Genomic DNA, 11498 nt, shown 5'->3' on the forward strand with positions numbered 1-11498 from the left:
TGCGACGAAGAGGCTCCAGAGCTGCCTCCACGCATTTGGAAAAGGTGCGTGGGGCGAGGGAGTAACCGAATGGGAGACGGTTGTACTGGAAACACCGGTCCCCGATGGCAAACCTGAGGAACCGCCTGTGCCTCTGTAGAATGGGGATGTGGAAATAGGCGTCTCTGAGGTCTATGGACGTCATCCAGTCCCCGGCGCGGACACCTTCCAGGAGGTGCTTGACCGTCAACATGCGGAACCCCCTGGTGGCCACGTGGCTGTTGAGGATCCGCAGATCCAGAATGGGTCGTACTCCTCCCTTCTTCTTGGGAACCAAGAAGTAAGGGGAGTAAAAACCTGTCGCCGCTTCCTCCGGGCGCAGCTCCGATATGGCGCCTCGGCGCAGGAGCGAGGACACCTCCTCCAGCAAGGCGTTGGTCCCTGAGGGGCACAGTAGCCGAGTGCGAAGGACCCCGTTGAATGGGGGAGGACGGCGAGCGAACTGTAGAGCGTAGCCGCTCCTCAGCGTCCTGGTCAGCCAGGGTGAGAGTGGACCTAAAGCGCTTACCCAACTGTGGAAGTAGAGCGTTAGAGGCTGCACCACATTTAGATCCTGAAAAGCCGGCCCGCCCGCCGCTTCGAGGCCCCGTAGCGGGCTGAAGCGCGGGGGGCCCCCCGCGAAAGGGCTGCATATCGCTGGTGCAAGCCGCCGCGGGGGAAAACTCAGATCGTTCACTCCCGCTGCCCCGCGGCAGAACCGGGAGCGGCGGGAGAAGCGTGTACGAAAGCGACGCGCTACTCCCGGTCACGGATCGACGCTTAACCGAGCCACCGGCTGGAGCACGGGACGCGGCCGGTGCTGCGGTGCGTCCCTGACTGGCAGGAGAGGCCATGAGACCCGCATTCCACTGCTGAAAGCCCGCTAGAGCTGGAGCGCTTGCCGTCACCGAAACGGCGAGCCTGGAGCGTTTCACGGCCGCAGCCCCGCTGTCAGATCCGCGTCTTTTAGACGCCACTGACGCGGTAATGTCCCGCACTACGACCGGGGAAGCTGAAAAGCCGCCGCCGTCGAGCTGAATGCGCCTCCGCGGTGTGAGCGCGGGGCGTGTGTGTATTATGGAGTGCGAAGAAGCATGCTCTTTTGGGAAGATGTAACGGGCCTTGTGGCCTTTATTGACAAATTTCACATTAGCAGCAGACGTGCCAGCGGTGCGGCTCGGAGCAGCCCTCCTCTGCTGACGCTGATCATCCCGTCTCACGAAGCCAGAGCCCTGGGAAGTGGATGGGGTTTGACGATCTGCAGATCCGCGAGCCGAATCCGCCTCTCTGGATCCCCAGGGGGCGGGTCGTCTTCGCTCCGGGCGCCAGCGGCGAGAGCTCCGCTGATCCCGGCGAGGCTGGAGATGGGGAGCGAGTTGTTGTGAGCCCCTCGACGCCGCCTCCAGGCGATTGATGATGACCTGAATATCAGGACCGAAAAGAGAAGACGTGGACAAAGGGAGCCCAAGCACGCCTTTCTGGTCCCGCTCCGCGAGAGAAGAAAGGCCGAGCCACAGATGCCGCATTCCGAGCTGTGCGTTGCACATTGTGCGGCCGCCGTTAATGGCAATGGCCTGACACATTTTCATGAGGACTTCTGCAGAGTCCTGGATCTCAGCTATATCCTCCGGGGAAAGCTCAGATCTCTCGTGGCAGAGCTTGTCCACGGACCCAAGCAGGAGAGCCATGTTGTTAGCTAACGCAAACACCTGGTTAGCGTTAGCGTAACAACGGTCGAGGAAAGCCGCCATCCTCCTGTCTCTGTCAGACGGGAGAACCGGCTTACCCCCGGGCCAGGGGGTGGAGGTTGGAAGCAGGCAGAGCCTCAACGAGTCCTCGATGGTCGGGGCACCGGTGACGGCGGGCCAGCCCTCCACGCTGGAATACTCCAGATAACCTCTAGCCGGACCCTTCGCGGTAAGAGGTGTATCCCAGTCACGCTGGACAAGCCTGACGAAGGAGGGGACCGGTGGGCAAAGCGTCGCTGAGCGGACTCGAGACCGGGACTGCGACGCCAAGCCCAGGACGAAATCCCGTGGAGCTGGAGCCGGCTGCGGAGGGAGCGGCAGCTCAGTCCGGACCGCTGCAACAGCGAACAGATGGGCGAGAAGATCCACCGGTTCACGGCGGGAGCTTCTCCGTCCCGATCCAGTCGACACGGAGTCTCCATCGCGAGTGCCCTTCTCCGCGGAGCTCCAGGAACCACTGCGGCTATCGGTGTCCTCCCCCGCTTCAGCCCAGTCCAGATGGGCCTGAGCGGGGGGCAGGTTGACTTCAGAAGGCCCCGCATCGGTGTCCGCTGGGACAGGGGACACGGGACCAATGAAGGCGGCACGGCGCTCGGACTCCTCTCTGGGGAGAGCGGCGCAGGCCGGGCAAGATGCCCGCTGGACCTGATGCTGCCAGCCCAGACAGATAAAGCAGCGGTCGTGCTTATCCTCCGGGAGCAGCGGGGTCCGACAGGAACGGCAAGGGTAGAGCCCGACGCCGGAAGGCGACTGTTCTCGGGCTAAATCCATCTTCTTGTAGATCGAAAAACTTGAAAAGCGGTGAGTAGTTTACTATCTCAGTGCTGAGAGAGAAGAAGGGAGAGTGTTGGGGCCATGGGCCTTTTATAGGCCATAGGTTTCGCGGGCATGTGCCATGCCCTAGGCTGGATTGGCGCGGGTAAATTCTTTTATCTGTCTCAGTGCCCTGGCTACGCCAGAAGAGATCACCATAGCGAAGCCCGTAGGTGGGCTTAGCCCACACGAAGAAGAACAAGATATGATACAGGTAAAATTTACTTTGCTGTGCTTTTAAATATGGGTGACTTTTATAGTTATTTTTTGTTCATTCTTTTTTTTTTTTTACATATAATTTTACAGTTCAGCAAGAAAAACAATGTGATAAATGACCTGATGTCCCAAACCTTCAGCCTACAAAGGCAAGAAGTTTTATCTGAAGGATCCAATGTTGCTACTCTACTTGATCGGTGGCCGACCCTTTTTGATGAATCTCAGGTGTGGCTCTAAAATGTTGTTGCATTTAAGTATTTACATGGTTTTGTATCAAAAATGTGTGTTTTTTTTAACCACTACTACGCACCTGCCTGCAGATTTGTGAAGAATTTCAGCAGCTTGCTGGAATATCTCTGGAGCCAACGTTTATCCGAGAACACAGCCAAGATGTTATCACTATTCAACTCAAAAGGTGGCGCACTCGGTGAAAAGATGGTTCAGGTATATACTTTTACAATGTATGAACATTTTAGACCTACAATGTGAATTATTGTGGGTCCCTGGTTTGTGGTAGGGGATAAAACATGTCTACAATAAATTTGAATGAAATTCATGTGTGTTATAGAGTCCATCTTCAAAGGTTGAAAAGAGGAGAGACGTTTTGCTGAGATGCCTCATGGCGTACATTGGGGAGAACCAGGCTGACCTCATTTGTGATGACCAGGTAACAACTTTTACAACTTTACAACTTTCATTGTCTTGAGAGGGCTATAGGGCTGGAGGCAGGACATGATCAAGAGAAATAAGATTAAACTAAAACTAGTGATTATAAGTTTAAAAAATGTGGTCCTGTTGTGGCTTAATGTTCAAAAACAAGAGGAATGGCATGTGAGACGATAAAATAAGGGTTATTGTGTAAATGCAGCTACACTTACAGATTTCTGTGATGGGATAGGTTAGGCTGTTTAATCAGCCCAACACGGTTAAGCTTGGCTGGGACATGCCTGCGCTATTGTCATGAAACGCTCAGCTGATTTATCACTTTGTAAATATACAGAATGTGACAATTCTAAGTGTCACTTAGAGGACCAAATGTATTTTCCAAGATTGTACTTGGTGTGAAAATTATTGAAAACCATTCATCTGAAGGTAAAAAATGTGGTCTTGAAACACTAAACAAACTGTCAACTTTAAACATTATTTGTCTCTTTAAACAGACCAACGGGTTCACTGAGGATCTCAGCGCCTCCCCAGTGATGATCTTCACGTCTCAACAGACCTACGGGATCGTGAGTGATGGCCAGCCAGTCTTGAAAGGTTTGGCCACATTGCGTTTGTGAACATAGAAGATGGTGCACATAGCTGAAACACACGTTTGAGTGCTTTGACTTGCCTAACTACAAAACTAAACTACAAAAACAATGCATATGTAATAGTATTGGAATTCTGACGACCATGGCATAAAGAATTAAAATAATTAGTGTTATGGCTATTAAACAATAAATTGTGATGACCTCCTAATCTGGGAAGATTGTTCAATACAGTGCATTAATTTATTCTTCTGTTCTTTGTAATAACATGTAAATGTGAAGTATTATGATGAACATTGGATTACATTTGTAAAAAAAAAAAAAGGTTTTAGGTTTTATAGTAGTAATCTTACAGTAGTAATCTTCTGTGTAAATAAAAAATTGTATATATATATATTGTATATATTGTATATATTATTCCAGTCCCTTGTTGGCTTTGATGATGGCTTCCTAGCTCAAATCACTAGGTGTGTTTAAGATGAGCGAGGCGCTGCAGGCGGCTGCAGGCGGCTGCAGGCGAGCGGTGCATGCCGGTCAGAATCGCTCTGACGCCACCTGTGCGACGGTGCCCGTATTCTCGTGAGACCGAGGCGGCTGGAGCGCCTTGGGGAGGCGAGCGAAGTTGCTTTTCTCCGCCTCGCTCGGCTGGCTGAACTACAAAGGCCAAAGGGATTGTGGGAAATGAAGTGCCGTAAACACGTACACTGACAGAGGACTGACAGATGATTGGATATGAATTGTGTTTAGATCAGAAACGTGTTGCCGTGACGCTCCGCAGCCCCTGCCTCCTTTTTTCTCATCACCAAGATCTACTTAAATCTGCAGAAATGCTTCAGAGTCTTCATATTTGACAGAAAGTGCCAGTGTGTTCAACATATGGCCTACATTTTAAATAAGCATAAGTTTATTATTATAATCCTAAACTGTAGAAGGAGAGTCTGTTATTTTTGCTGTAGTGTTGGGGCGATTTGTCTGGTGTGTGGGAGAAGCAGAAATGTGTTCACAAACTTTTAAAATAGTTTTATTCCCAAACTTTCTAACAAACGCGAGACGCTGCGTGATCTGAGGCTCCTCTCTGTTCTCGGGGCTGAGATGTGTCTGCCTTGATTAGAGGCGCCTTTCTCCGCCCTCTGACGCCACCGCCTGGTCTCGTCTGGAATCGAGGCGAGGCGCACTTCATCTTAAACACACCTACTGTTTTTCGGTTGTATAGTGTGACGTCACAGCTCTACTTCTGGGTCCGTACCAGTCGGCAAATATGCGAGAAAAAACTCACAATCAATATTTCTGAAACTCTACTGAACCTTCTTATTTCTCAGAGTCATTAGCCAAAAATGCTACACCTACTGCTACAAAAGTAATATTAAAGTCGCTACTTCCGGGGTTAGCGTAGCTGCTGCGCTGCCTCGGATGTTAGCATTTTTCTGTGCTAAACCCGGATGTAGCGATTTCGGTAAATAGTACTTTTATAGCAGTAGGTTCAGCATTTTTGGCTAATGGGCCTGATAAGTAATGTTCAGAAACTCTCTGTTGAGTTTCAGAAATATTGATTGTGGTGTTTTTTTGTAGTTTTGTGGTTTCTCGCAAATCTGCCGGTCTATGTGGACCCGGAAGTAGAGCTGTAACGTCACTCCACTACATCATAGCCATAGCAATGCATAACAGCTTAATTTTTTAGATTTCACCACTTTAAATCATACATTTTAAATTAAATGGATTAGGAAATTTCTAATGGATCCTATTTCAGTGTGGAATTTTATCCCTAATTATATATTCTCAAAAGTCGGTGGCCTCTCGTTAGTACTAATGTCAAACTTTAAGATTGATAAACTGCCCGTAAAACTAGCCAATTATCACAAACAGATGCTCCTAGCTTGGTCTCTTATTTATAAACACTCTTTCTCTCCCCACACATTTCAAATTTGGAACAATGCTTGCATTCTATATAAAAACAAATCGATTTTTTTTTCAAACTGGTATAATAATAATTTAATTTTTGTCAAGCAACTTTTCAATCCTGAGGGGTTCCTGATGTCATACTCTGAATTTTTGTCATCCTTTCAGATTCCGGTAACTCCCAAGGAGTTTGCTATTGTTATGGACGCTATTCCTCAAGGTGTGCTCATGTTATTTCGGGGTGGGGTTCATTCACTTACCGAGAGGCCAATTGCTTCTTCTTTGTCAATCTTTGAGACTGTTGTGGGCAAAATCTGTTTTGCCTCCAGTCCTTCCATGAGTAACAAAAAAATTAGAGTTTTACTTCAGAAAGATATTGCTACTGTGCCTTATGTCATTCACTACTGGAGGCAGTTTGTACCTGATATCAAATGGACTACTGTATGGACTTTACCTTCTAAATACCTGGTTACAAACAAATTTCGTGATGTGTGTTTTAAACTGCTCCACAGGTGCTACCCAGCAAAGCAATCTCTACACAAGGACATTGACTGTAGCTGCTCCTTTTGTCATCAGGACAATGAAACTGTCATCCACCTATTTTGGAAATGCCCCTTCACTGTAGCTTTTTGGAAAAACTTTACTCGTTATATACAAACTTATATCCTTAATAACTTTTCACTTACATACTCTGATGTGCTTTTTGGTTTTTACAATCCCTGTGGCTCTAAACGAAAAGAATTTTATGTGATAAATCTTTTTATTATTTTTGCAAAATTTCACATTCATAAATGTAAATTTTCCGGTAAAAATCCCCTTTTTAAACTCTACTTGCTCGAAATGGTGCAATATAAAGAATCAATACGTTCCTCTTCAAACCCTAAAGCTGTTAAGACTCTTGATGCTTTAACCTGTTTTGGGTGCTGCTGCTAATGGCTGCCTCTGTCATTTTTGTGTGTTTTTTTTAATTTTGTATTTATTTTTATTATTATTTCTTTATTATGTTATTTTTTTTTTTGCTTAACCCCTGGCATAAATGTTTATAACATTAAAATAACTGTTCAATAAAAAAAAAAAAAAAGCAAAAAAAAAAAAAGCAAAAAAAAAAAAAAAAAAAAAATGCATAACAGCTTAAGCAAAATAAGAAAGCCATAGCTTGTGAAGCCAGGTGAATGATGTGAAAAATAAATATTGACATGGAAAAGTTTCAAAAGGTTTTATTATTTCAGAACACAAGCCTATTGGTGTAAATGTTTATTTTAAAGTATTGTATTTTTTTAATCACAGCTAACATACTTAAGTGTTTTTTTTTTTAATATCACGTTAAAAGTGTTGCTTAGATCTAAAGCATAAAAAATGACGTAAGTGGTTGCATTGCCCCAATTATGTTCTGACAACTTTTGTCGATTTATGCTTAAAGGTAAAACAAAACAAATACTTCAAAAGAAACAATGGGCATTGCTTCAAGATGATCATTTTTCCCAACAATTGTGTGTTAAGAGAAAGCAATGAAATTACTTTAAGATAATAATTTTATCAAACATAATGATGTTAAGATAAAGTAATAAAATTACTTCAAGATAATCATTTTATCAAACATAATGATGTTAAGATAAAGTAAATTCATTGCTTTATCTTAACACACAATTGTTGGGAAAAACGATAATCTTGAAGCAATGTCCATAATTTCTTTTGAAGTATTTGTTTTGTTTTACCTTTAAGCATAAAACGACAAAAGTTGTCAGAACATAATTGGGGCAATGCAACCACTTACGTCATTTTTTATGCTTTAGATCTAAGCAACACTTTTAACATATTGCAAAACACTTGCAAACAGCAGCGGACTTTGTGACTTTTGTACAAAAATGAGTACTCCATAGTGGTACAATAAAATAAAATACAGATCCTTTAAATTTTGTTGTTGTTTTGGTCTGAGACAGGGCTGGGAAATTAATTTTCATAAGGGGCCACATGAGAAGCCTGAATTGAGTCGGAGGGCAGCACCAACAATAACTCAAACTTATATCGGGACATAAGTATAATATATGGGGAGTGTGTCGCCGGGTCCATAAACAAAAGCTCCAAAATAAAAACATGTTTTTATTGGGAAAATACATTGAGGAGGTTTTTTCAATAAATGAATAATAATGAGCCGGGCAGGACTGTAGCCTCATATAAACACTTACACTTATTGCACTTTACCAGCCTGTGTCACAAGTCTCTGCTACACTGTAGTCAATATTCATTCACGTCACACTCCATGGTAGTAAGCGACTATTGTAGCCACAGCTGCCCAGAGGCAGACTGTCCATTTCCCACTTGACTGTGTTGTGTATAATCCTGATTCCTTATTATGTCAGTGCTCTCTGCTGGACACCTGTGGAATTCTTTCTTTTTATCCTTATTTAATCTGCCCCCTAGTGGCTGGAGTGAGTATTCTGGTAATGAAAAACAAAATCATAACTCCGCACAGGAATGGGCTAGAGACTTACTTTTTTTTGTGACATACTTATGAATTCATGCTCTACATGTTGTGGGCCGGACTGAATCATCTTGCGGGCCGGATGTGGCCCGCGGGCCGTATTTTGCCCAGGTCTGGTCTAAGATGTACACAGGCCTTTGGTACGAACTGAGCTGAACACACTTCTTTCTTTTTTATTGTTTTTTTAGATTACAACTTGCTTCTAAACTTATCTTTTGTTATAGTTATTATTATAGCTCCATAGATACAGATGGCATCGCGTCATAGAAGGGGACGTGGCTGAGGGAGAAAACGAAATCTTTTGGGAAACACACTCTTTTTAGCCATTTCTAGCGAAATATAAACTTATTTATCTCATACAAATAAAGTCAAGTTTTAATCGGGTCCATATGTTTTTTTGTTTTTTTCTCAGCTGATTGTTCAGTAGAAGAGAAAAAAACTGCATTAGCATTAGCACGCTGCTAACATGAAGTATCATGTTAACATTCTCCGTTATTTATGTCTTTATGGGCTGTTGGACCATTTTGCTCCTCTCCATGTCTTTGTATCTTTATTTAGGAGAAAACTATATTCATATTTCAGCATTTGTTACAGTAGTTTTTGAATAATTAGACAAAGTTTTGATTTTTCTCTTGTTTTCCCCCTTAACTGTTTTCAAACATGACCATAAATGGGCGATTCCATAGATGCCGTTTGTATCTATATGACATCATCACATTATAGAACATGGAAGCATCGTCGCGGCAACAGTACATATACGGAACATAAGGGGACAGTGATGTCATGACGACCATTTGACCATTTTGTCACATTCAGGCGTCCCTCACTGACGCAGGTGGCTGTGAGCTTAAGACTCACGACGGAAACAGCTTTTAACTTGGTTTAAAGGCTGCAAATCCATCTTTGTTCTTTAATTTCACGTTACAGGGTGCGCTTTGCTTAAAACAAAGGCAAAATGAGCAAAGAAGGCACCGCTCAGACCCATCGAGTCATGAATAACTCTGACGTTATGGATTATTTGCGACACCAAGCTTCCCGGGAAGACCTCCTACAGCAAATCGATATGTTGATGACTCAGGTAAATGAACAACACAAGAAGATTGTTCAAAAAGACTCAATCATTGAAATCCATGAACATGTGAATGGTCCTGGGGTCAGTACGCAGGTGAAAACATACGCAGAACGCCAGGAAGAGGCCGCATCGATCCTACAGTCAACCCACAGCGACGCAGAAAACGAGGATTTGTGTATCCGGATGGCGCAGTTAACTCTTTCTGAACAAAAGCAGATCACTGACGCTGCTATGAGCAGAGTGGCAGAGCTGGAGAAAGCAGGGCCCAATGGCTCCAACAGTCAGTGCCAAATAAATGGGCTTCAGAGGAAAGTGTGGAAGCTTCAGTCTGCGCTCTGTAAAAGGAACAAGGCTAAATCTGTGATCCGTGACAAACCCATCACGACAAAGGGAGAGACTCAGTGCACGGATAAAAGTCTAAAGGACGAGAGTAGTCACATGCAGCAGGAAGTGTTGAAGCTGCAGCAGGACGTGTTGAAGCTTCGTGAGGAGATGGTTGGACTTGAAGCAGAAAGGGACCAACTACGCTCACAGGTCAGCAACCAAAACCAAGAACTAACAGCCGTCCACAGAAAAGAGATGAGCTCGTTGAGAAGCTCAGAAGAACAAATTGTATTTCTGCTGCGTAGGATACAGAGGCTTTCTGGTGCACTGAAGGCTTCACAGGAGAACAACTCTGCTCTGCTCACGAAGAACCACGAGCTTCAGGAAACTCTCAGGACCAGAGAGGAGCAGATTCAGGAGCCTGAGAATCGGCGCAAACAGAAGTGGAAGTGGTTTCGCCGCCGCTAAACCCAATCCTACAAAGGACATCAGTAGAACTCGGCATTGAAGGCTGACATTAACACCTCATGGCTCCCAAGAATCAGCCCTTAAAAATAATACCCACACGCACACACATATACCCACACATATACACAACAAAACCCATGCAAAATGGTTACTCTAGTCACTTAAATTGAAAATGTTAGCTTTCCAGATGTTTCTGCACCTGCTCTGCGTGTTTCTACAGCTAACACCAGAGGTAACAATGCTCCTGGTGATGTGGTTGTTACCTCTGGTGTTAGCTGTAGAAACACGCAAAGCAGGTGCAGAAACATCTGGAACGAGGCAGAGGTCAGGAGGACGGACATAACAGGTCTGTCCGACTGACCACAGCTCAGAAACACCCCATGTCAACAGGAGCGGTGAAACTTCTGAGCGTGGCGTGCAGTTAGCAGGGAAAGAAGTGTCCATAAGTTGTATAACAGATTAAAAGGCCTCCAAACGCAACAAAACAAGACAATTGATAAGACAATAGCAATTGTATTGTGGCTCACAGGCATCACTATAAATTTGATAAATAATTTCAGTGACACAAAAATCAGATTGGCAGATTCATGGTGTGGTGATCAATCAATCAATCAATCAAAACATTATTTATAAAGCACTTTTCATACAAAGCTGTAGTGCAAAGAGCTTTACAGATTAAAACAATGCCCACCCACCCCTGCAAAGACAAGCAGACACGCACGTATAAAAACAAATGCAGAAAGGTTACTCTAAGCTACATGGCAACTCGTCTATTCACTTAAATTGAAAATGTTAGCATTACAGATGTTTCTGCACCTGCTCTGCGTGTTCCTACAGCTAACACCAGAGGTAACAATGCTCCTGGTGATGTGGTGACGAGGCAGAGGTCAGGCGGATGGACATAACAGGTCTGTCCGACTGACCACAGCTGAGAAACACACCATGTCAACAGGAGCGGTGAAACTTCTGAGCATGGCGTGCAGTTAGCAGGGAAAGAAATGTCCATAATGTGTATGAACAAATAATTCGACAACAATCTGAATGGGCTCCCCGGACAAAACGAAACAAGACAATTGACAAGAGACAATAGCAATTGTTGAGTTGCCTTGTGTATGAAATGCGTAGTATAAATAAACATGCCTTGCCTTGTATTGTGGCTAACTAGCATCGCTATTAATTTGATAAATGATTTCACATTAAATGTCAGA

This window comes from Gobius niger (assembly GCF_951799975.1).
Source record: "Gobius niger genome assembly, chromosome: 4".
Lineage (NCBI taxonomy): Eukaryota > Metazoa > Chordata > Actinopteri > Gobiiformes > Gobiidae > Gobius > Gobius niger.